This window comes from Canis lupus, chromosome 4, assembly GCF_011100685.1.
Source record: "Canis lupus familiaris isolate Mischka breed German Shepherd chromosome 4, alternate assembly UU_Cfam_GSD_1.0, whole genome shotgun sequence".
Taxonomy (NCBI): Eukaryota; Metazoa; Chordata; class Mammalia; order Carnivora; family Canidae; genus Canis; species Canis lupus.
This window is the reverse complement of record NC_049225.1, coordinates 29,136,051-29,158,370: the sequence shown is the minus strand read 5'-3', so window position 1 is coordinate 29,158,370 and position 22,320 is coordinate 29,136,051. Positions and strand designations below refer to the sequence as shown.

At 50.9% G+C, this 22,320-nt stretch overlaps 1 long non-coding RNA gene across 10 annotated transcripts; it reads left to right on the top strand.

The window, feature by feature from the left end:
- Positions 1 to 561: 561 nt before the first annotated feature.
- On the top strand, positions 562 to 21,179 carry LOC106558710. 10 transcript variants are annotated; one of them, XR_005358023.1, is made up of 11 exons: positions 575 to 695; positions 1,491 to 1,597; positions 3,556 to 3,686; positions 8,397 to 8,528; positions 13,239 to 13,520; positions 13,663 to 13,862; positions 15,380 to 15,577; positions 15,656 to 16,114; positions 16,303 to 16,557; positions 17,250 to 17,541; positions 19,567 to 21,179. It is a non-coding gene; the product is annotated as an uncharacterized LOC106558710 (long non-coding RNA). The 10 variants fall into 10 exon arrangements; XR_005358021.1 differs by lacking the exon at positions 8,397 to 8,528; XR_005358024.1 differs by lacking the exon at positions 13,239 to 13,520.
- The last annotated feature ends 1,141 nt before the right edge of the window (positions 21,180 to 22,320 follow it).

The window sequence follows — 22,320 nt, the reverse complement described above, 5'->3', positions numbered from 1 at the left end:
CCCTTAGATGGCAGGCTAAGGGTCAATTTTATGTGTCCCCTTGGCTGGTTAAATGTTATTCTAGATGATTCCATGACAGTGTTTTTGGATGAGTGCTCCATTTCAATTGCCAGACTTTGAGTAAAGCAGATTGCCCTCCATAGTGAGGGTGGGCCTCATCCAATCAGTTGAAGGCCTGGATGAAACAAAAGACTCAATTCCTCCACGCAAGAAAGAGCTCTGCCAACAGACTGCCTTCAGGCTTCATCTGCAGTGTTAGTTTTCCTGGTTCTTCAACAGACTGCCTTTGAACTTGAACTACAACTCTTTCCTGGTTTTGCAGGCCTCCCTAATCAGATTTTTGGACTCACCAATTTCCCACAATCACATGAGCCAATTCCTTAAATATATGTATATATACACATATATTTCACTGGCTCTGTACTACTACACTAGATAAAGGCACCTCCTCGGGGTCTTGGCTCCCTCAACCACATCTATAGGATGAGTCACAGCTGACTCTTAGAAGGAGCGGATACATCCTGGCAACAGTTTCAGAAGGTTGACCTTCTTTGTCAACGTCAGTAATAGAATGCTGGTATCAACTCATGGTTAAGGTGTGGGCCTAGAGTCACCCTCACATCACTAATCACACTGGAGACACACACTGATACCTTCCTACAGCATCTCGATCATCACATTTTCCAGGTAAATAGGTAAGTTCAAGAGGTTGTTTACAAGGCACCCTGGGTGCCCAACCACCTTGTCCAACTCCTTCCCTAAGGATCTCCCTGCCACACCGGACTTGGTGGTGCATTGGAGAGAAGTTCTTTCCTCCTGAAACAGAAGGGGGCCTAGGGTGTGAGGGGCCAGAAACCCAACTGCACAAGAACTGCATAGACAGTTGTAGGGATCGGGGGCATTTGGATTCAGAAAAGAGCAAGGCTCAGCGGTTGAGCATCTGCCTTTGGCTCAGGGTGTGATCCCGGAGTTCTGGGATCGAGTCCCACATCGGGCTTCCTGCAAGGAACCTGCTTCTCCCTCTGCCTATGTCTCTGTCTCTCTTTCTCTGTGTCTCTCATGAATAAATAAATAAAATCTTTAAAAAAAGAAAAGAGCAAAGGAGGACCATGGTTGGTGTCTTCACTGATGAGCTCATTATGGAAGAAGGATTCAGTTTACATGGTGCAGGAGGCAGAATTAGGATCAATGGGTGGAAGCCACAGGGAGGCAGATCTTAAACCATTGTGAGCTGTTCGGGACAGGTAACGGGCTTCCTTTGAGCACATGAATGTAAGAGAGAGGCTACGGGGTGCCTGGGTGGCTCGGAGGTTAAGCCTCTGCCTGGGTCCTGACATCCAGCCCCACATCAGGCTCCCTGCTTCTCCCTCTGTTCCTCTGTTGCTCATTCTCTCTCTCTCTCTCTCTCTCTCTCTCTCTCTAATAAATAAATAAAATCTTTAACAAAGAGAGACAAGCTATAGAAAACTAATTCAGCCTGTGTTGGGCAGGATGATCTTTTGTATGCTTCCCAGGCCTGGATACTGAGACAGCTAACCAACCACACACAGCCAGGGTGCAGAGGAAGCCAGCCCTCCATACCCCGGCTGGACAATAGGTAATGAACCAGTCACCGCAGAAGAGGCATGAGATCACCTCACGCGTGTTTCCAAAGCAGCCGGGCCTCCTTGGGCGCAGCCAGTTACCCGGGCTCCCGAGCCTGCCAGCCTGCTAGGACACGGGCCTCCCGCTCATCCAGGGTTCCGACAGTGGGTTCTGTAGACAAGGCTCTGCTCGGCTGGTGACCCAGGTGGTCTGTGCCTCCCAGCATGGGACCTTCGGGCACCCAGGGTGTGCACAGGTTTACGACGCTGCTGTGCTCCGGCCAAGTGACCAAGTAATTGATGGCAGGGCTGTGGGTGTCAGGGACTGAACTGGGAAAAGCTGAAATGGGGCCTGGTTCATCCCTGCAGAACTCCTCAGGCCCGGCAGGTACCTAGAAGCTTCTTCTCCGCAGGGTCAGACATGGAGGGGCTTTGAGACTGTGTCTGGCTGACCTGACCTGGCACCCACTCCCACTTCTCAGGAACTGGGGGCTCCTGAGAAACCCCTCCAATCACTCAGGCACTGCTGCCTGCTGGTTTGCAAATGCCCCCTCCCCTGCGCTTCCCAGGAGCACTAGCAGCAAGGGTGTTCAGAAGGAGCGTAGATTTTCTTTCTTACAAATGCCTTGGGACACCAGGCAATCTGAGGTCTCAGGAGGGCAGAGACGTGGTAGAAAACGGCAGCGTGAGAATGGACTTGCCAGGGGTGAGCTCAGGCTGGGTCAAGGTGCTGCGGCTGCAGAAGAGCTCCCACTTCTCAGGGGCAGCGACGGCGGTGCTGGGAGCGAGGGCAGCCACAGCCCTCCGCGGCCCCCGCTCTGATCAGCGACCCTCGGCTATTGTGTCTCCCTCTGGCCACGTGGAACCGGAGGAAGGCAGAGCTGGCTCAGTCTGGCCAAGCTGCAGGAGGCAGGGGGCTGGGCCGTTTAACGGGATGAGAGATGGTGGAAGTCAGGGGGGATGTTTAACCCCAAGAAGCAAAGACTGAGCAGGATGTGAGAGCGCTTTTCACGCCTCTGAACAGCTGTTGGGAAGGAAATGAGGTTGTATGTATCCCATGCGGCCCTGAGGGCCAAGTGGAAGGTAGGGGCGAGGGTTTGACGCATGATAAAGAAGTTTAGCACCTCCATATTTCTAAATGTGACATGGGCTGTGGCAGGAAACAGAGTCTCCCCTCCCCTGAGATGTATAAAGTGCAGCCAGAAGGCAAGGTTTACATGAAGGATTGGTGATGGCGGGGAGGTAGTGCCAAGATCGCCACTGAATCCCATCCACATACAAGGGTCTGTTTCATAAACACTTTTCAGAGTCTCATTCAGTTAGCTACTGTCATAAAATGCAAAGTGACAAGCAATCAGAAGGTCTTAGCAGCAGGTAACTGAACACTGATGTAGCACATGTGTCTGTAAGGTTGGCTGGGAGCAGCTGAGCCAGGCTGGGTTGGCTGGAAGAGGCTCTGTGCCACATGGTCCCCCTCCTCTTCCTGGGACCAGGGGGCTAGCCTGGGTTTATCCATCTCACTGTGGTGCAGAAGGGCAAAAATATAGGCAGAAGAAGGGAAGACCTCTGAGGCCCTTGGCCCAGGCTCCACCACCCCTGCCCCATCCTATTGCCCAAAGCAAGTTGTAGGAGGAAGAGATGAGGAAGTGTGTCCTGTTCATGGATACAGGCAAGGGAGAAGACTTAGGGCAATAGTGCAGTCTAGTACAGTGGTCATTATGTCACTTTTGACAGACACACACAAAGTAGGTGTGCAACATTGAGTGGACAATGATAAGCTTCCTAGCAAAGAGTAATACCAAAAGGAGGTTCATGAGGAAATCAGAACTCTGTAGAATGCAAAAGTTCATCATCATTCAAAGCTTTGCTGAGCATATAAAAGTCTTCAGGCTTTGTACTGTGCCTAAAAGTCTATAATAATGATGGGGAGGGGGGCCCAGGCATCACCTAGCCTAAGTATCTCACTTCACAGACTGGGAATCCAAGATCCAGAAAGAGGAAGAGTCCTGCCCAACTCATCCAGTTGACATCCAGCTCTTGTTGTAGTGTTTCTTCTCCTCCTCTGCACAGCCAGGATCCACTGGGCCTGCTATGCTTCTGAAGGTGAAGTTCTAGGGGCCAAGTGCAAATGCAAATAAGATATAAAATGTAGTTTGGAACCCCCATCTCTGAGAGCTCTGAGATTTCAATCAGAAGACAAATTTGCAGTGTCCGGCACATGGTAGGTGTGCAATAGCTGATGGCTACTAGAAATATTAATCAATAAAGTATTGTGGATGCTCAGAGGCAGGAAAAGAGGCTTGATGATGAGAGAGGCAGAAACCAAGGCTGGCATTCAGAAGGCTTTTGCAAGAGCTGGGACTGCGGGGTATGGCTTATAGGTAGCCTCGAGGGGCGCACAGCTTTTCCTGCCCTCATTCACAGTGGCTTTAATTGGCATGCTGGCAAGAAAAGATGTGGTCTTAGAGAAAGGGAGGTAGATTACACCCAAGTGGAAAGACATCTGAGCACATGAGATGTCTTATGTCCTTGATGATTTGCAAGGACATCTGTGGATGTGGATGATGCTTTTGAAACAGTCTGACTGGGCAGAGAAAACTGCTAGCAATGAGGGCAAACTGATGGCCATGGAGCTGTGAGGAATTCCATCAAAGTACAAGCTATCATTCTCCAGTACCTAGAAGAATACCTGGCATACAGAAGGTGCTAAATAAGTGTTGGTGGCATGAACGAGTGTCAGATGAGTCTGAGAGGTTACTAAAATCTTCCTGGAGCAGGCGAAATCTGGACTGGTGCTGAAGACAAGGTAGGATTGGAATCCATGATGGTCAGTTATTCTGGATATGGATTTGCCTTCCTTGTACACATTTCTGCTGGAATTCCCATGCTTGGACTTATCTACTGCACCGCGTGCCATTCCACACATCTGCCTCTGATCAACTCACTCCACAGCCAGTGAAGTGTAGCAGTGAGCCCGTGCTCAAGAAAATTCACTGGTCTTGCCATGTTCCTCACTTACCTGAAGCAGCTGACTTGCTAGAATGGCAGAATGGAAGGCAGACAATACCTTGCAGGGCCAGGGCAATGTCCTCCATGGTGCTGGATATGCTATAAATCAGTGTTCAATATGTTTCTCATTGCCAGGATTCTTAGGTCCAGGCATAAAGGAATGGAAAAGGGAATGGGCCAGTCACTACTTCCCCTAGTGATTTTCTAGCAAGACTTTTGCTTCCTTGCCTTGTGATCTTATTCTCTGTTGGATTAGAAGTCTTCATTCCAAAGGGAGGAACGCGTCTGCCAGGAGCCACATCAGTGATTCCATTGAACTAGACATGAAGATTGCCATCCTGACCATTTGGGGCTTCTCATGCCTCTGAATCAACAGGCAAAGGAGTTATTATACTGGGGGGTGATGCATCCTGACTACCAAGGGGAGATCGAGTTGCCACAATACACCAGAGGTGAAAGAGAACTCGGTCTGGTGAATATAGGGCACCCCTCAGTAATCCTTTGCTCTGTGGTCAATATCAATGGAAAACCACACATCGAATTCAAGCAGAGCTGCTAATGACCTAGATCCTTGAGGAATGAAGATCTGAGTCATTCCACCAGGTAAGGACGATGACAAGCAGCTGAGGCACTTGCTAGGGAGAAGCAAAGGTGGAGTGGTAGTGGAAACAGTTAGTTATAAATACCAGTCATGACCATATGACTAGCTGTAAGAACGAAGATTGTTAAGTGTTGGGTTTCTTCCTTACTTTGTTATGAATGTGTGTGCACACATGTGTATTTAAGTGGTCAGGTATCAAAAGAGGAGAGTGAATATTACCAAAGAGCATTGCATCCTCTCATGTGGGAAGGGTTAACATGTTTCTGATGCATTCAAGACAGTCGCATCATTGTAGGTGGAAATACAGCTTTTTTATTCTCTTGGCAATTATGTAGGGTTTCCGGAAATGTATATTGCTGCCAAGTTGACAAGGGGTGGACTGTGATGGTTACTTTTAAGTGTCAACTTGGCTAGGTTATGGTTCCTAAGGATTCAATCAAGCGTTAATCTAAGTGTTGTCATGAAGTTATTTAATAGATGTGATGAAAGTCCGTAGTCAGTTGATTTTAACTGAGGGAGACTTTCCTAGATAGTCTGGGTGGGCCTGATCCAATCAGTTGGAAGGCTTTAAGAACAGAGTGGAGGCTTCATACAATAAGAAATTCTACCTGTGGACTGTGATTTCAGCTGAGGCCTGCAAATTGAGGCCTGTTCTTCCTGATGGCCTCTTGACTTGTCTAGCCACCTCTCATAACCCACATAACCTCCATAACTCCATAAGCCATGGGTTTTGTTTCTCTCGTTGAATTGTGACTGACACAAAATGCATGGAGGTCAACCCAGTGGAAGGGGCTAAGGAGAAGGGCACGGCACATTAGGGGTAGGTCACAGGGATTGATCAATGCAAGGAATAAAAGGCACTTGGTCCAGTTAGGCCAGGACAGTAATAGCTGGGTTCAGTAGTACAACGTTTTGTGGCTGAAATGTCAGCCTAAGGCGTTAGAGCTCAATGCCGTAAATGATGGAAGCCATCCAAAGCTTCCATGTTGGGTACAGACTGACAAAAATCTAGGCCTATAAAGGATCCATCTGAATCTTTTACCAGAATGGGCTGGAGCTAGGAGAAACTGAAAGCAGGGTGGTGCCCTTTGACTCGTTCTGTTCTAGAAGGAGAGCTAAGTACCCCTTGCAGGAGTTTCACTGAGAACCATTAATTCACCAGGAAGCCATTTCTGCATTTCTGACAAAGAGGGATGGAGGAGAAGATACGGGAACAGTGGCAGTGTATTGACTGGGGGAGAATTGGGGGAAATTGAAACTTCACAGGGACCGTTGGATCATTTGCTCAAGACTTTATAGCCTCCCTGCATTAGAATTATACGTCCATGGCCTTTACCAAGGGATGCTGTGGCAGTTCTTCTCCGAGAGACAGGGTAGTTTTCTCTGACCCGCTGATGTTCAGGTGACTTTCTTTGGCCAGTGGAACCTCTGTGGAGGTTATAATAAGCTAGTTCTAAACCAAGGCTTCAAAAGGCATCACGTCTCCACTTTCTTGTGCTTCGGTGATTCGCTATGAGAAGAGCTTTCCAAAGAAGGTAGTTGTCACCCCTTCAGCCCGAGCTCTGGTTTGAACAGGTGTGGGGCCTTTTGGAGATCAACTTCAGCCTGGAGCTGAGCTTAATCAACCCACACCCCGAAGTAGGCCCGTCCGGCCGGATTCAGTCGGGACCAGCCGAGCCTCAGCTCATCTGCAGACCCATAAGCATGAGAATGAATCCTTACTGCCCTAAGCCCTTGACTTCCAGGGCAGTTGGCACCGTAGCATCATCGCAGCAATTCTGTCCTTTATACTAAGTGAATGCGGCTGCCTCCAAACATGGTGTTCTCTCCCATAGTTTCGCTGATGTCAGTAGCTACGTAAGCACTGGCCCCAGAGGGAGGATCCGTTCAGCTGTGGGCCACAGGTAACCTCTGAGACCCTGCAGAGAAGTGGGGAGTACATTGTCCCTGGTTCAGGAGACCCATATCTGCCACTAATTCTGCATGACCTTTGGCTGATCATTTTCTCTGACCAAATGCCTGCTGGTTTACCTCTGCCAAGTTCCTATCAGAATCTCTATGTGTTGAGTGACTGCACTGCGTGGCACAGGGGTCCCCATCAGAAATCCTTTCCAACAGCCCAGTGTTGGGCCTTGCTTCAGACTCTTAGAACGTTGATAGTGGCTGGGGGCGCCTGGGGGGCTCAGTTGATTGAACATGTGACTCTTGATTTCAGCTCAGGTCATGATCTCGGGGTTGTGGGAAGGAGCCCTGGGGTCGGACTGTGTGCTCAATGAGGAGTCTGCTGGGGATTCTCTCTCTCTCCCTCGCCCTCAGCCCCTCCCCCACTCTCTCTCTGGCACCTGTGCACATTTTCTCTCTCTCTCAAATAAATAAATAAATAAATAAATAAATAAATAAATAAATCTTTAAAAAAAACATTGGTAATGGCTCCTTAGAGCCTCCTTGAGAAAGAGACTGAGACTGTATCCAAGCTTAGCAGGAATGAGTTCCACGGGTGGCCCCCTTGGAAGTTAGGAAATGTTGGGGTGGTGATTTGTGCTCCTGAGGTTACCACTCCCCACTGGGAAAGGTGTTCACAGTGGTATGTGACCATGATGCTTTAGGGCTACCTGTTGAACAGGTGGGCCTGTGGAGCTGGAGCAGGTGCTGTTGGGTGCTCCTTGCACTGAGAGCCTACGGGCCAGGCTCAATGTTTCTGGCACTCAGGAGGAGATCGTCTGCTATTTTGAAGCAGTCAAATAAGCAATAAAATCATGGCTCCCTTGAGCTTCTTGGAGCACATAGGAGGCAGGCTGTTTGCACTGCTTCCGCTTCCCCATGGCTACCCAAGGAAGCCCTTGTGGCACGAATAACCACTGTGCTTTCCTGAGCTCTGCAGCCCTGATGGAGCACAGCTGTGCACACAGCATCCTTTCAAGAGGCTCGAGAGAGGAGCACAGCTCTGTCCTGGGATGCACGGGGGCCCAGCTCTGTCCACAGCGCCCTGTGCAGTCTTGTAAGAATTGCCCAGCTTCTCTAGGACTCGGGTTCATCATCTCCAGATTGTGGTCATGCAGCGCAGATAAGAACAGGAGGATGTACCTGGGTTCCAGGGTGCCTTATAGCTTCTGTGTGCTCAGTTTCTATTAAAAAGGAGCTCAGATAAGAGATGTTTTGGAACAAGAGACTGAGGGTTTGAGCTTCAAATCTTTGTGTCGTAGGTGCCAGAAAACCTGAGCCAAAGTGGTTTAAGGAGAAAAAGCATTCTGACTTCTATAAGCCGAAAGTACAGGGACAGGGCTTGGTTGCAGGTGTGGCTGGACCCAGGCTTTTAATACCACCATCTGATACCAGTAAGTCAATCTCCCTCCATGCCTTGACTGTTGTCCTCAGTAACGGCTCTGCCGGCAGGCCGGATTCCTCCATGTGGGGGTGGCTCTTGGCAGCTCCAGAGTCCCCTACCTCCTAAAAACAAAAGACTAGCAGAAGAAGGTCTTCATTTCTCCAACCCCCACTTTTTTTTTCCAGCAAAAGTTCCAGGATTATATTTCATTGGATGGCGTAGGTTCTGTATCCATCCTGAATCCATCCCTGGGGCCGGGAGTGGAGTCCTGGCTCTAAACCAGGGTGGACCCTCCTTATAAATACACGGGGAGAGAATGGGAAAATGCTTCAGAAAGAAAGGGGGCTCGGGCCTGGAGAGACAAAAATGACGGACAGGCACACCGTGGATCAAGGTCTCTGTGTTTATCCGTTGACAGCTGACCCAGCCAGGAGATGTTCCTGGGGTTAGGAAAACCAACAAACACACAAAAAACACCTGCTCACTCATTAGCTGGTGCAGAAACACCTGCCAGCACGTACGTGGGTGTCGCCCACGTGCTCAGCACCATGCTAGTAACTTTTAGAATTCAAGAACGTTGGCAGAGCAGGAGACCCCAGCCCCGAGGGGCAAGCAACCTAGTTGGTGACAGATGAGCCCAGAACAGTTAATGAGGTAGACCGACTAGTCTGATCCACACCCGTGCTCCGGGAAGCAAGAGACTGCTGGGGTCACGGTGACCCGAACGGTGAGGTCAGGGGGCCTCGATGGAGAGACGACGTTCGGACGAGCGCCAGGAGTAAAGGCGGATTCTCTAGATGTGGGGTGGATGCTGGAGGTGTCGGGGTGACTCACCGATGCGGAGTGGAGCTGGCTAAACAGACAGGAAAAAGCAGGGCCAGACCCCGAAGGCGCCAGACACCACGTGAGGGATCAGATTTACACGGAGGGCAGCAGGGAGCCGTGGGAAGCTTTAGAGCAAGGGCATGGCCGGACAATGAGCTCGCTTTTTCACTGCCAGCCCCACGCCCCACAGGTCTGCGCAGGGCGATGCACGGGTCCCCCCACCCCACCCAAGGACTCGGGACGGCCCATGTTAAAATCGCACGTTTATGCGGTCAAAGAAAAAGGAAATGTATCACACTGTATATATTGTATGATCCCAGTTGGGTGGAAAAAAAATATAGGCAGATCCTGCCAACTGCCACGAAGTGAGCCCTGGTATTTACTGAGGGCTCCGCGGAACGTGCCACAGAGCTCTCGCGGTTAGTTCGGTCCTCACCCGGTGACGTGGGTCTTATCTTCCCCTTTCACAGCTGGAGAACTAAAGTGGCAGGGTGTGACGCCAGGCGTGTCTAAATCCACCTTCGACCCTGTGTGGAAACGTTAACCATGATTATAACTCTGTGTGCGGATTACAAGGGATTTTCCTTCTCCTTTCTATACTTTTCTATAGTTTGCAAATTGTCTGCAGTGGATATATGTTACTTTGTCAGGAGGAAACAAATACATACTTAGGGAAAAAGCCTCTATTCCTCGTGCTGGGGGACCTGGGCCCTTTAGAGAAACTACTACCAAAGCTACAGCGAACTTCCCAGCGTTTTGGGGGCAACAAACCAACAGACAGCGGCTTCGCCCTCAGACTTGAAGTCCCCTGTATGTCCCGGTGCCTATTTCAATTTTGCCATTTTCTGTCATTTACAAATTAATTTTAATTGCATCAAGGGTATGAGGATACTTGTGCCTTATAGAAAATCAAAATGTTATATAGATGAGACTCGAATTCCATTTGGTCCCCACGCCTCCCACCCAATGACTACCCCCTCCTCCATAAGGGGTCACTGAGTCTAGTTATTCTTCTAGAACTTTCCTTCTGTATTTACACATGTAAATAAACACCCAGAAAAAGAAGAGAGCATTATCGCGGGTGCATTGAACACTATCACATTCTGGTTTGTGTGCTATTCTGCGACTTGCTTTTTTCCTTCACCGGGATGCCACAGCTGTTCCCTGGAATCGTGAAGAACCAAAAATGTCATTCGAGCAACGCACGGGGCTCGTTCCACAGAAGGACCAGGCCTTTCACCTGGCCTCTCTTGCCAAGCGGGAGCATTTCACGGACTGCACCTGGTGCACACCTGGTGTGCCATGGGCGTTACCATCACCGGCCACCATCACAGTTGGGACATCTTTAGCAACTCAAGACAGGAGTTCATGCCACCTCCAGGAACACCACAGGGGCCATTATTTCTCCTCGCTGACTGGGGCTGGTTTCAAGGATCTGGCCTAGAAACCTAGAGAGGAGCTGGAGGGGAAGGCCTTGCTTCACCCAGGAGGTGAGGAGATGGTGGGGCAGGGAGCCTGGCACCTCCTGTGCCAACAGGTGCGGCCTCCCCAAGGACAGCGCTGGCATGGGAAGGTCCACAGCAGGGAGAACAATACGCTAATGAAGCCAAAGAGGTGGAGCCACATCCACTTGTTCTTTGCTTACGCAGCAGGAGGGTTGGACTGATCCAGGGCCTGACAAAGGGATGGACGGTGGACCTCTCTGGGGGCTCCGGCTGGATTCACCCGGTGGAGCAAAGGTACAGACGCCTTGTCTTGTGTTCTCGGTATCATGGTCACATTCCCAATCCCTCTCTGCGTCCCTGGGGAAGAGTCTGGAGAGGTCGTGAAGCGTCACCAGTGTGGAACCCATGACAGGCACCGCATTTTAGGAGGCCCCCACCCTGGGGGTTGCCCCTCCGTGTGCACGACCGCGAGGATGAGCGTCCCCTTGGGGCTACACCTGCCAGCCTGCCTGCCTCACCCTGTCCCTCTGAGCACCCTGTAATGACCGTCCGGAGGTGAGCACCAGCGGAGGGAAGCCCAACGTCGATTTCTTGCTCTGGGCCCTCCCGGCTGGCAGCCCCAAGAGCCACAGTGCTCTGTGAGCCTCCGTTTCTTCTTCTGCAAACAGGCAATAATGAACATCTCACACGCAGTTGAGTCACATATGCAAAAGGGCCTAACAGCTGTGCTCGAAGCCCACTGGCTTCCCCGCACGTCAGTCCTAACTCGCACTTTCCAGTGGCCAGAGACCAGCAGCAGCCCCCTACCCGGGCTCCTGCACGGGCATGCAGGCTGCTGGAGCTTTGAACCCCCATCAGGAGCCCCCCGGCCCCCCACTGGGTCAGGCCGGGCCTGCCCTCTACCCTTGCACACCCACACCGGCAGCAGGTGTGCTTTGGGACACGATTGCACGGCTCCAGGTGCCTCGGAGGATCCCTTGGGGTGATCGTGTCTGCCTGTGCCGAGGTGTAGGGACTGAGCAATGGGCCCACAGGAGTCGGGGTGCTCCCCGGAGCCCCGGGCTGGGCCGCGCTCTTAGGAGCTGAGGCGTCACTCGCACACACACACGTGTCCCTGTGCGGCCGTGACTACATTCCCAGCATAATTGCATCTGCCCAGTCACTTCGCCCAAATGTTTATACAGCTGGGGAAGATGAGGGTGTTGGAGGAGTAAGGTCAGAACCCGCCGTTATTGTGAGACTCGGCCTGGGCACCAGGCAGGAAGGTCCTCCCGTGGGACCAAGTGCTGGGAACGTGTGTGTGTGTGTGTGTGTGTGTGTGTGTGTGTGTGCTGAGCTACTTACTTCCCTGGTTTGCCGAGAGACCCCCAGCTCCTGGGGGACAGTGGTCTGAAACCCATTCCTGCCTCTTCCACCCAGAGGAGTTCCCGTTTGGGTTCCCACGGGGTCCCGCTGCTCTCTCTCTCTCTCTCTCTCTATCTCTCTCTCTCATGCTTTTGCTTCTGGACTGCTCCTCACTAAGGCCTTGGTTCTTTTGGGGCCTATATGTAGGCCAGTGTCTGATTCATCTTTCCTCCTCTGGATACCAAGCACAGGACCTGAAGCAAAGTCAACTGTTAGTAATAGTTTATTGGATTAATAATAATGATAATAATAATAATAATAATAGGCCACCTGGGTGGTTCAGTGGTTGAGCACCTGCCTTTGGCTTAGGGCGTGATCCTGGAGACCTGGCATCGAGTCCCACATCGGGCCCCCTGCATGGAGCCTGCTTCTCCTTCTGCCTGTGTCTCTGCCTCTCTCTCTGTGTCTCAAATAAATAAATAAATAAATAAATAAATAAATAAATAAATGTGATAATAATAATTGAAAGAAAGGAGCCCAAACTTAAAGCCCTAAGTAGAATATCTACCTCCCAGGCAGCCCACCCAGCTGTACGTAGCATTGGCAGGGGGACCAGAGGCCAGAGTGAGGCTCCCAGGGCCCCCCGCTTGGTCTCTGGCTTCTTCTGGGGTGGTTCAGTACCCGCTCCATCGGCCCCATCCCACAGCTACCATCCCTGTCCCATCTGTGACCATCCAGATATGAAACACCGACTCTTCCTTGACCTCAAAAGGACTGTGTGCATGGCCCAGAGTTGGTGGCAAGGAGCGTGCCAATGACCCTGGACACAGGTGCCACTGGGGAGACAGATCCCTGGCTGCCCTTCCTGATTGAGGCTCCCCCAAAGCCAAGGTCTCTGCTCTTCCACTCTTCAGCCTTCCAGGCTCCATATATGTCTTCCCTTGGATCAGCAGGTGAAATCTCCTCATAGTCCTCTCCCTTCAAACTCAAAAGTTCAGAGCTGGAAAATCCACCATCATGCTCCAAAACATAAGAATTTTTTTTTTTAAATCCCCTGGGGACAAAGATTCCCAAGCTTTGAGAAACACCATACTGTGTTCTCCCAGGTGAGCAGAGAAAACAGAAGAGAGGCTTTCGCCTTCCCAGGCAGGTCTGTAACCAACACCAGTGGAAAGAAGACACCAAGAACCTCTCCCAGGCCTAATTGTTCAGCAAGAAATTTCCAATCCCGCTCTTCAAGCTACAGTATGGCAGAGCCAAGCCACGTCGTCCAAATTGAACTTCGAAATGTGGTCGGTGGGGAAAGAGCCCAGGTCACACCTTCTTGGGCCAGAGATCCCAAGCTCAAGATGTCATGGAGCAGGGATCCCATCAGATAGGCACCCATGGTCAGTACAATAAATAGAGCTTTCTAGGCCTATTGTTCTAAAAATTATTTGTTATGATAACAGACCCCTTGGCTTGAGCTTGAATAAGTATGATTCCTGGAGAAGAGAGAGTAACTGGGTGTGTTTTGGCGGTGACCCTCAGATGCTGCAGCTACATTCAATCTATTAGTTTGCAAGAAGAGGAACTGCCTGTCTCCTATCCCCAGCGTGCAGGAGTCTGTCCGCAATTCTACTGCTGGGCCCCCGGTGCGGCAGATGCTCTCCCTGCTTCAGAAGCAGCTACCCTGCAATTTTAGCAGAGGGCAAGCTTTCCCCTGTGCTGTCCACACAGACTCCAGCAAGGTGGGTGAGACTGGGGGCATGCCAAGGCGTGGTGGCCAGAAGCAGAGAAGAAAGCACATATGTTTAACTGGAACAGGGGGTGTGGCTATATTTCTTGTTTGGCTCAACCCAGAGAGAAAGAATCAGAAAGAAGCATGTAACCATGTTTATAACTTGGTGACAAGACAGCATTTGACCACTAGTCAAGAGGTGCAGGGATCGTAATCCTGAACGTGAGCTGCAGGGAGAGCTGAGCCAGGCCTGACGGCAGAACCTCAGAGGGTCCAGGACACAGGGCAGAGGCAGAGGAAGAGGAAGGAGGGAGAAAGTCCTGGCTTCCGTGGGACTCCCTGGGCACTGGGAGGAGTGCAAACCCTGCCCCTGAGTCCTTGCCCAGGTAGTGAGGAGAAAGGTCCCATGGATGAACAGGTGCAAGGACACCCCCGCTGTGGTTGGTAGCAAACAGGATGGGCATCTAGAGACTCTAGTCTCTGCTCTTTGGCTACCTCGGCCTGGGATCGGGACAGGTCTCCTGCCTTCTCTCAGCCCCAGGATCCCCATCAGTTATATCCTTGGAGTGATCTATGGGAGTCTTTCTGGTGGCCTCAGGGGTTGTCTTGAAAAGGAAGGAAGCAGAGGGGGAGGTGAGTTATGGGGAGAAGCAGAGCACCTTATACCACCACAGCTCACCTCCTCCTCCGACCACAGCGAGAGCTCAGCAGCTGACCAGGAGGGTGCCTGTGTGGGGCCCATGACCCAGAGCCCCAGCAGAGCCCTGAGCTCACAGAGCTGTGAATGCTGGAGACGGATGGTCAGGCACAAGGGTAAGGAGCGGGCCGCACACAGATGGCCTCATCCGGATGAGCAGCTCAAGCAAAGCAGCCGTTCCCAGGCCCTAGCCCCAAGGTCCCCCCCCGCCCGGATCCCTGGGATCCATCAAGCTGGTGGATCCCTGGTTGATGGATCCCTAGGTGGTCCCCCCAACCCAGATCCTGGCTGATGACCTGGGGAATGGGTTCTCGTCCTATTCCTGGCCAACCCAGGTACAGCAGCTCCCCTCTAGAGAGCTTCCCTAATTCAGAGCACTTGCATCCTGAGCAGTCTGCAGAACCACAGGGGCCAGCGCCAGGGTGCACCCTCCACATCAGCCTGCCTGTGGCAGGGTCTCAGCCAGGGGCCTCCTGGGGATGCAGGACAGCTGAAGGCAGGAAACAAGGATAAAACACAGCAAAGAAAAATCCACATCTCCCTCCTTCGAGCAAGAGTCTGAATAGGCCCCCTACCCAGCCATGTTTCTGGTGAGGGAGGAAGACGTGGAGTAAAAACGCATCCACAAGGGGCCCCTAGGACATGGCCTTGGCGATTCAGATCTCCTCTCCTATGGATCGCAATTCCCTCATTTCCTCCAGGAAGCCTTCCAGCCTACACTAGCCCACAGAGGGTCTCTCACACTTATCATGCTTTTGTTACAAAATCTTGCACTTAATTTTTTTCCCACGGTCCCACACTTGTCATATTTTTCTCTGCCCCGAACATAGGATATAGCCTCACCCTAACGCTAATTCACAGTCCACTACAGAAGATATTGTCTGGATTTCAACAACGTTCAAGAAGTATCCTCTGCTTGCTTCACGTTAGCCAAGGGCTCATGACTGACCACTTGCAGTCCAAAGTCTCCGCTTTACAGATGGAGAAACTGAGGCTCAAAGAGGATGTGCTCTACCTGAGGTCACAAGGTGAGTCAGTGGCGGGGCTGGGCCTACAGCCCACAGTGCTGTGGCTTCTATCTCACTGCCAATTCTTCTTTTCTGGAGCCTCCTTGACAGATGGTCTCCCTCCGCATGGATGCCTCTAGTTCCTGGGAGCTCAGCCCTGCAGAAGGCAGCTAGGGCAGCACTGGGCAGCTCTCAGAACCCTGTTCTTTCTGCCAAGCAACAATCTGCTTCATTGCAACCTCCTCTCCCTGATCCGTCTTTGTCACTCACTCCTCTGTTCCATCTCTCATTCATTCGTCCAATCACCATTGAGCACCTGCCTTCCGCCGGTTGAATTCAAGAAGTGTGTCTTGCCTACCGAGCAGGGACAGCTGCGGAGAACATTAGATGCTTGGTGTGAAACTGAGCTCCAGAAGGCCAGGGACCACTTCCGTGTTCCCCCACTGTATCTTCAGGGACAACCACGGTGCCCAGCACGGCGAAGGGGCTAATAAATATTCCCGGATACAAAAGAAATTGTGAATGACATTGATGTGAAACAGGAAAAGGTGTGTTCAGGTAGGGCGATGACAGAGAGACAGCTGCTAGCCTGTTTGGGTCGGAGGAGGGAACAGTCAAGACAGACTTCGCATTGGGTGGGAGAGGGTGGGTTTAAGCAGATAGAGGAGGCGGGAGGGCCCCGCAGAAGGAGGAGACACCACTACAAAGAACAGGGTACATCCTGCATCAGTAAAAGCTTCCTTTAGGAGCCATCCTGAGGCAGGAACCAGGAGTAGGAAGAAACGAGATGAGTAGGGACAGCTGGTCACCAAGGGCCTCGAACGCTAGGCGGAGATCCCTGGACCTGGTCCTAAGTCAAAAGGAAGGCAGCGGCGACGGTGACTCCAAGGTGAGTGACAGGATCTGAGCAGTGCTTTGGAAAGATCACTATGGTGACCGTGTGTGGAATGCATCCGCCGCCTCACGTGGGGACCCGTCGGGAAGCCGGTGCAATTGTCCAGGTGAGAGATGATTACAGGGCGGCCAAAAGACCAATCATTTCCCAGTTGAATGGTAATTGGCCATTCTGAACGCAATCCCGGGGTTGTCAGTGTCCCCAGCTGTAATTTCCTTCTTGTGCTCCGGCTCGCCCTGCGTGAGCAGTTTAAGCAGCTTATGGCTAATCCTCCCCACCCTGCCATGGCCAGCCCCTCGGTGGGCAGGGCTGTGTTTCTGCCTAAGGACTCCGATCTCTTCTCTTGTCCCTTCTCTGGGGCTGCCGTCAGGCCCCAGCCCCCTGCAGCCTCTGCCGGGCCAACCAGAGCACCAAGCTCGCGACACCAAGATGGCCTCCGTGGGTCTGGGGCCCAAATTGATTAATCATCACTTTATTCCAGCGATCGGCTCTGCTGCAATTGGCATATTTATTTCTAATCAGCTCTTAAAAATGGCATCATTCAAAGGTGCTTAACCACATTACTTAATTCTCAGTCTGTATTACTATTGATTTCAAATATTCTCCTCAAGATATGGCTCATCATTCAATGCAGAAGTCTGTTTATATAATAATCTTATCTGGTTACTAAAATCTGTGAAATCTCTTCAATTGCCTCTAATGCAAGATCGGAGGCTGGTTGCTAAATGAGTCAATTTTACTTTAATTTGGTTTATTTACAGTACATGTTTTAATGCTCTGCTTTCCCATCTTTTGCAGCAACACTGAAAAATAAAGGCAAATGTAAGCAGAGAGAGGGGCCTGTGCTTCCCTCCATCTGCAGGAGTTCAGGCAGCCTGACTGAGCTCCCGGAGGTAGAGCTTTCCGCCTCTGCCAGCCAGCAGAGGGGTGTGTGGTGGCCCCCAAATGCCAACAGCGAGAGCGCGGTGTCGTCAAAGGAGCACAGATTTGGTGCAAATCTCCGCCATTCCATAACATCACTGGGTGCTTCGGCGTCATGGAGACTCAGCTTCCCTGTCCGTGAAATGGGGATGATAGAACGTGCCTCCAGGTGAGGGCCTCGGGAACCCCACAGAGACGAGGAGGTGAAAGTGCACGTGGTAGGGATGTAGGGATGCGGTGCTCCCTGTGCACCTGTGCATTGGCTTCCTGCTCATGCCGCCTTGCTCCTGGGCCAAGGGGGCCCCAACCCCTCTGTATCACAGCACTGCCCCTGCACGTTTGGCTTCATACCCCCTGCTAAGTGACACCGTCTGTCTGTGTCTCTCTGATGGAATGCCAGAGGAGAAAAGGCAAGGGAACCACCCCTGCGTGCGAGCCAGGGCCCGGAGTCGCTCACTGCTGGTGGCCTGGGGCCCAGTTGGGTCACCTGCGGCCAGGGAGCAGAAGCCCACAGAGCTCTCTGCAGAGCTGGAACATGCCAGGGGCCAGGAGAGGCTCCGGCTCTGCGACACGGGGCCCTGGCCTGGGTTTGCCCCTCACTTGGCCGGAGATGCCGGCCAAGGCCAGAGGAGGGGGCACCGGCTGGCAAGTGCCTGCTGGGGGGGCAGGGGCAGGATGCTAAGCAAACCTGCCGTTCCTGTTGCAAGTGCTGTGCCCGTGCTGTCGTCTCCGTGCCCGTGCTGTCATCTCCGTGCCTGTCCTCTGCCAAGGCGGCGCCGAGGAGCCCCCCGCCTGCAGCGGGCCGTTTCTATTTGCCCCTTGATGCCGCCGCTCTCTTGGTCAGGTGTGAAAGCGGCCATTTCATGCTCATCTCCCCCAATTAACAACAGCTGGTCCCCTATAAAACCAACTGGTGAGATGGTTTGTTATTGGAAGACAATGCGACATCATTAGGCATTAATGGCTCCAGCCTGGCCGCCTGGCCTGGGTTCGTGGGGTTAATGCGGCGCGATGTCGGGTCTCACCCTGCAGGGCTACTAGCCTCCTCTGCTGTTTGCAGGCCGCTTCTCCAGCTTCCCTCTTCTGAATCAGGGCCTGGGGGGCGGAAAGAAGTCAGAGGAAGCTCTCGATTTCTTGCAGGGAAGCTGCAGGAGCCCTGGATCTATCCCTTACAGGAGGGAGGGCCTCACAGGATTTCAATTGAAAGAACAATTTTGAATTCAGAAAGCTTTTTTCTTTTTAATTCTTTCTTGTGCCTGGGTTAATCCGTTGGCACCTAGATAAACACTCTTTTTGCCCCTCTCTTTGTTCATCCCTGCATCCCTGCCACTGGCTGGTTTGAGACCCTTCATGCTCCCGGTTTGAACATTAAGAGTGGAGTCGTGGAAAGAGCCTTTTCCCTGGCAATTTAAGAGTGTGACTGGGAGAGAAGATCCTGGGCAGGCCGGGACCCAGAAGTCACACTGAACAGACTGGGCGCTGAGCGTAACTTTGCCACATTTGGTCCAAACTGGCCTCCTGATGTGAACGTTTCATCGTGGGCTCGTTTATGTTTCCCTGTGACCTAAAACCAAAGCCTTAGTCTGCGTAGCCCTGTCGATCTTAGCAACAGTGACCAACACGGTTCCACAAGGGAGTCTCCCTTTCAGTAAGCAAATCCCAAATCTCCATGCTATTCATTCATTCACTTGGCAAACATGAAATGACCACTGATTTCTCTCTCTCTCTCTCTCTCTCTCTCTCTCTCTCTCTCTCTGTCAAGCTCTACTGACAAAAACATCTGTCGCTCCCAACAAATGCAGTTAGAACAGATGCATATCAAGGATTTTGGAGGAAAGGAAAATTCTTGATCTATCCTTCACTCCTTCCTTCTTTCCATCTTTCCTTTCTTCCTCTGTCCTCCTACGAAAACATCTTAAGCATTCATACTTGACTTGATTAAGATTTGGGTTCTATGCTACGGGAACAAGAAACTAGCCATCTGCACAGAGCGACAAAGCGGCACCCCCACCAAGAGAAGGCTCAAAGCCCAGTCAAGGAGCCCTTGGGGCTGCTGGCAGCCAGCTCTTCCGGCATGAGATGTGGCCAGAACCTTGAGGGTGAGCCAGCAATGGCAGGACAGAGCCCCTGGGATGAGTTAATGCTTCTTGTGCCTTCTGTGCTTATTGCCCTGTTGTCCTCCCTTGATGTTTAGGGGAATGGATCCTATCTCAACTCTTCTAAGGGAAACCAGCCAGTAGACGTGGAATCCATCCAATTGTGCCCAAAGCTGGGCAGAGCTTTGTTGGGAGAAGAGCATCCCTAGGCCAAAATCCTAACCCACCCCGGGGGAGCTGCACCAGGACTACTTAATAAGGCCCCTATAAAGGGTCTGGAGTAAAGCCTCAGCCCATCAGGGTTTTGTGTTAATAAAGAAGGACAATTCCTGCTCGTACATCCTGGGTAGGAGTAGATTAAAAGAACTCACTGTCTGTCCCATTCGTGAGCCATTTAATCAAACAGTTCCATGAGCACTCACTTTTCTTCCTTCTCATGGTCTCCAACTTTTCCTGGGAATAAGTCTTAAACCTCGGGTTCCCAAAGGAGAGAGATAGAAACCTTATCTACACTTACTTTATTGTTTTGAAACCGAAAATATGACATCAGTTCTGCCAGAGGATTGTCCTACCCACTCTGAGGATAGGAAGTGACCTAGAAAATGCAATAGCGTCCACACCAAAAATATTGGTATTTAGGAAGGTCAAACGACTCAAGAAAGACTTGGGATATCTTCTCAACTTTACCACTTGCAAACGTACTGGGTGACCACAGGCAAGTATCCCACCCTCTCTCTCTGGGCATCAGTTTCCTGTCTGAAGGAAGACTGTTCTGGAGAACAGATGATGGTTGCCAGAATCATAATTCACTGCCTCTCTCTACGTCTAGCATCTCCCACGTGAGCCCATGCCCAGCATACAGCTGAACACCCAGAAGCCCCTCAGCAAGGAAGTTTTGAATGAATGAAAAACATCATTTCACAACTGGAGACATGCTCCAAATGATCCAGCCCCCAGGCTCTTTGCAGTAGGACTTTTGGAAAAAATCTCTCTAGATGCCGCTTCATCTGGATGCTGACTTCCTGCAAACCAGCTGACCTGTATTTACAGTATCCACATTTGTTTTGGAAAAAATCCAAATGTCCACTTAACTGGGCTGGAGGCCAGCATAATCTTCCTATATTGTTTGTAACCGTGAGATTAATGGTGGGCCTTGCTCTGAGCCTTCTGGTTACATCATTCACCTGGGGGTGTCTCTTCAGTACAGATAACAGTAATGGATCGATCTTCCCCATGGCTGTGCTCTGTTTTAGGAGCCTCGGCTTCTGGGGGTCGGGGGGAGAGCATGGGAGACAGAGCTACATGGCTTTGGAGACAGACAATGGTGAGTGTGGAGAGAAGTCCCAAACCCTGCTCTGCGGATCCTGTACCGGCTGAGTGATCTTGGGCAAGTTGCCTAAGCTCTCCGAACCTCAGTGTCCTCGTACAGAAGGGTCGTACCACTTACTTCACACAGTGTTGGCAAAGATTAAACAGAAGAAATGCTTCCTCAATGCTTGCATTCCAGCCACTGATACATATACCCACATAATTTCTTTTACTAGTGGAAAGATGGTTGAGCAGTTCACTTTATGTTAAAATAGAGCATGAGAGGGCCACCTGGGTGACTCAGTCGATTAAGCGTCTGCCTTAGGCTCAGGTCATGATCCCGGGGTCCTGGGATAGAACCCCACATACAGCTCCCTGCTCAGTGGGGAATCTGCTTCTCCCTCCCCCTCTGCCCCCCACCCTGTTTTTTCTCTCTCTCTCAAATAAATAAATCTTTTGTTAAAATAAAAAAAATATATAATAAAACATAGCATGAGTTACAACTCAACAACAACCACAAAACCAAACCCATTTAAAAAACGTGCCAAGAACGTGACAGATGTTTCCCCAGAGAAACTAGACATGGGGACAGCAAGTTCATACAAAGATGCTCAATATCCCTCGTCATCATCACTAACCACCCATTAAGACGGCTAGAGCAACGGCAGCAACTCAAAGACCAAAACCAGAAAATGCAAGCGCTAGTAAGGCTGTGGAGACGTCAGCATCCTTGTGGACCGCTCTGGGGAACGTGAAATAGCACAGCCACTGTGCAAAATGGTATGGTGACTCCTCAAAGCAGCCGATCCTCTAAGTCCACTCCCAAGTACATGCCCCAAATAAGTGGAGGTGGAGACTTGAACAGCCATTTGCACGCCCATGTTCATAGAGACATTGTTTAGAAAACAGAAAAAAAATTCATCTGTTTTGATGAACAGGTCAACAAAATATGGTACATACAGGCACTGGGAGATTACTTAGTCTTAAAAAACAGGGAAATTCTGACACGTGCTACAACATGGGGGAATCTTGAGGATGCCAGCCCAAGTAAAATTGACAAAAGGACAAATACTGTTTGATTCCACTTATGGGAAGTTCCCCAAAAGGTCAAATTCATGAAGACAGAGGGGAAATGATGGTTTCCAGGGGCTTGGGGAGGAGGGAATGGACAGTTAGTGTAAGATGGGGACACATTTCAGTCTGGGAAGATGAGAAAGTTCTGGAGATGGATGGTTGTGATGGTTGCAGACCAATGTGGATGCACTTAATGCCAATGAACCACATACCTAAAAATGGTTACGACGGTAAATGTTGTGTTATACGTATTTTATCACAAACATTCTTTGAAAAAAATACAGGACATGGGTGATGTTATTTCCAACAGAGAAATCAAGCTCCTGGGGGGTTTGATATCCATCCTCTGAATGTACTTGTTACGATGTTGACAATGGCCATGATGATGGTGATTAGTGGTGATAATCGCAATCATAACAATTTTAGGTGTTTTTTCGTTGTCAGAAGAAACACCCTGTTTTTTACAGAAG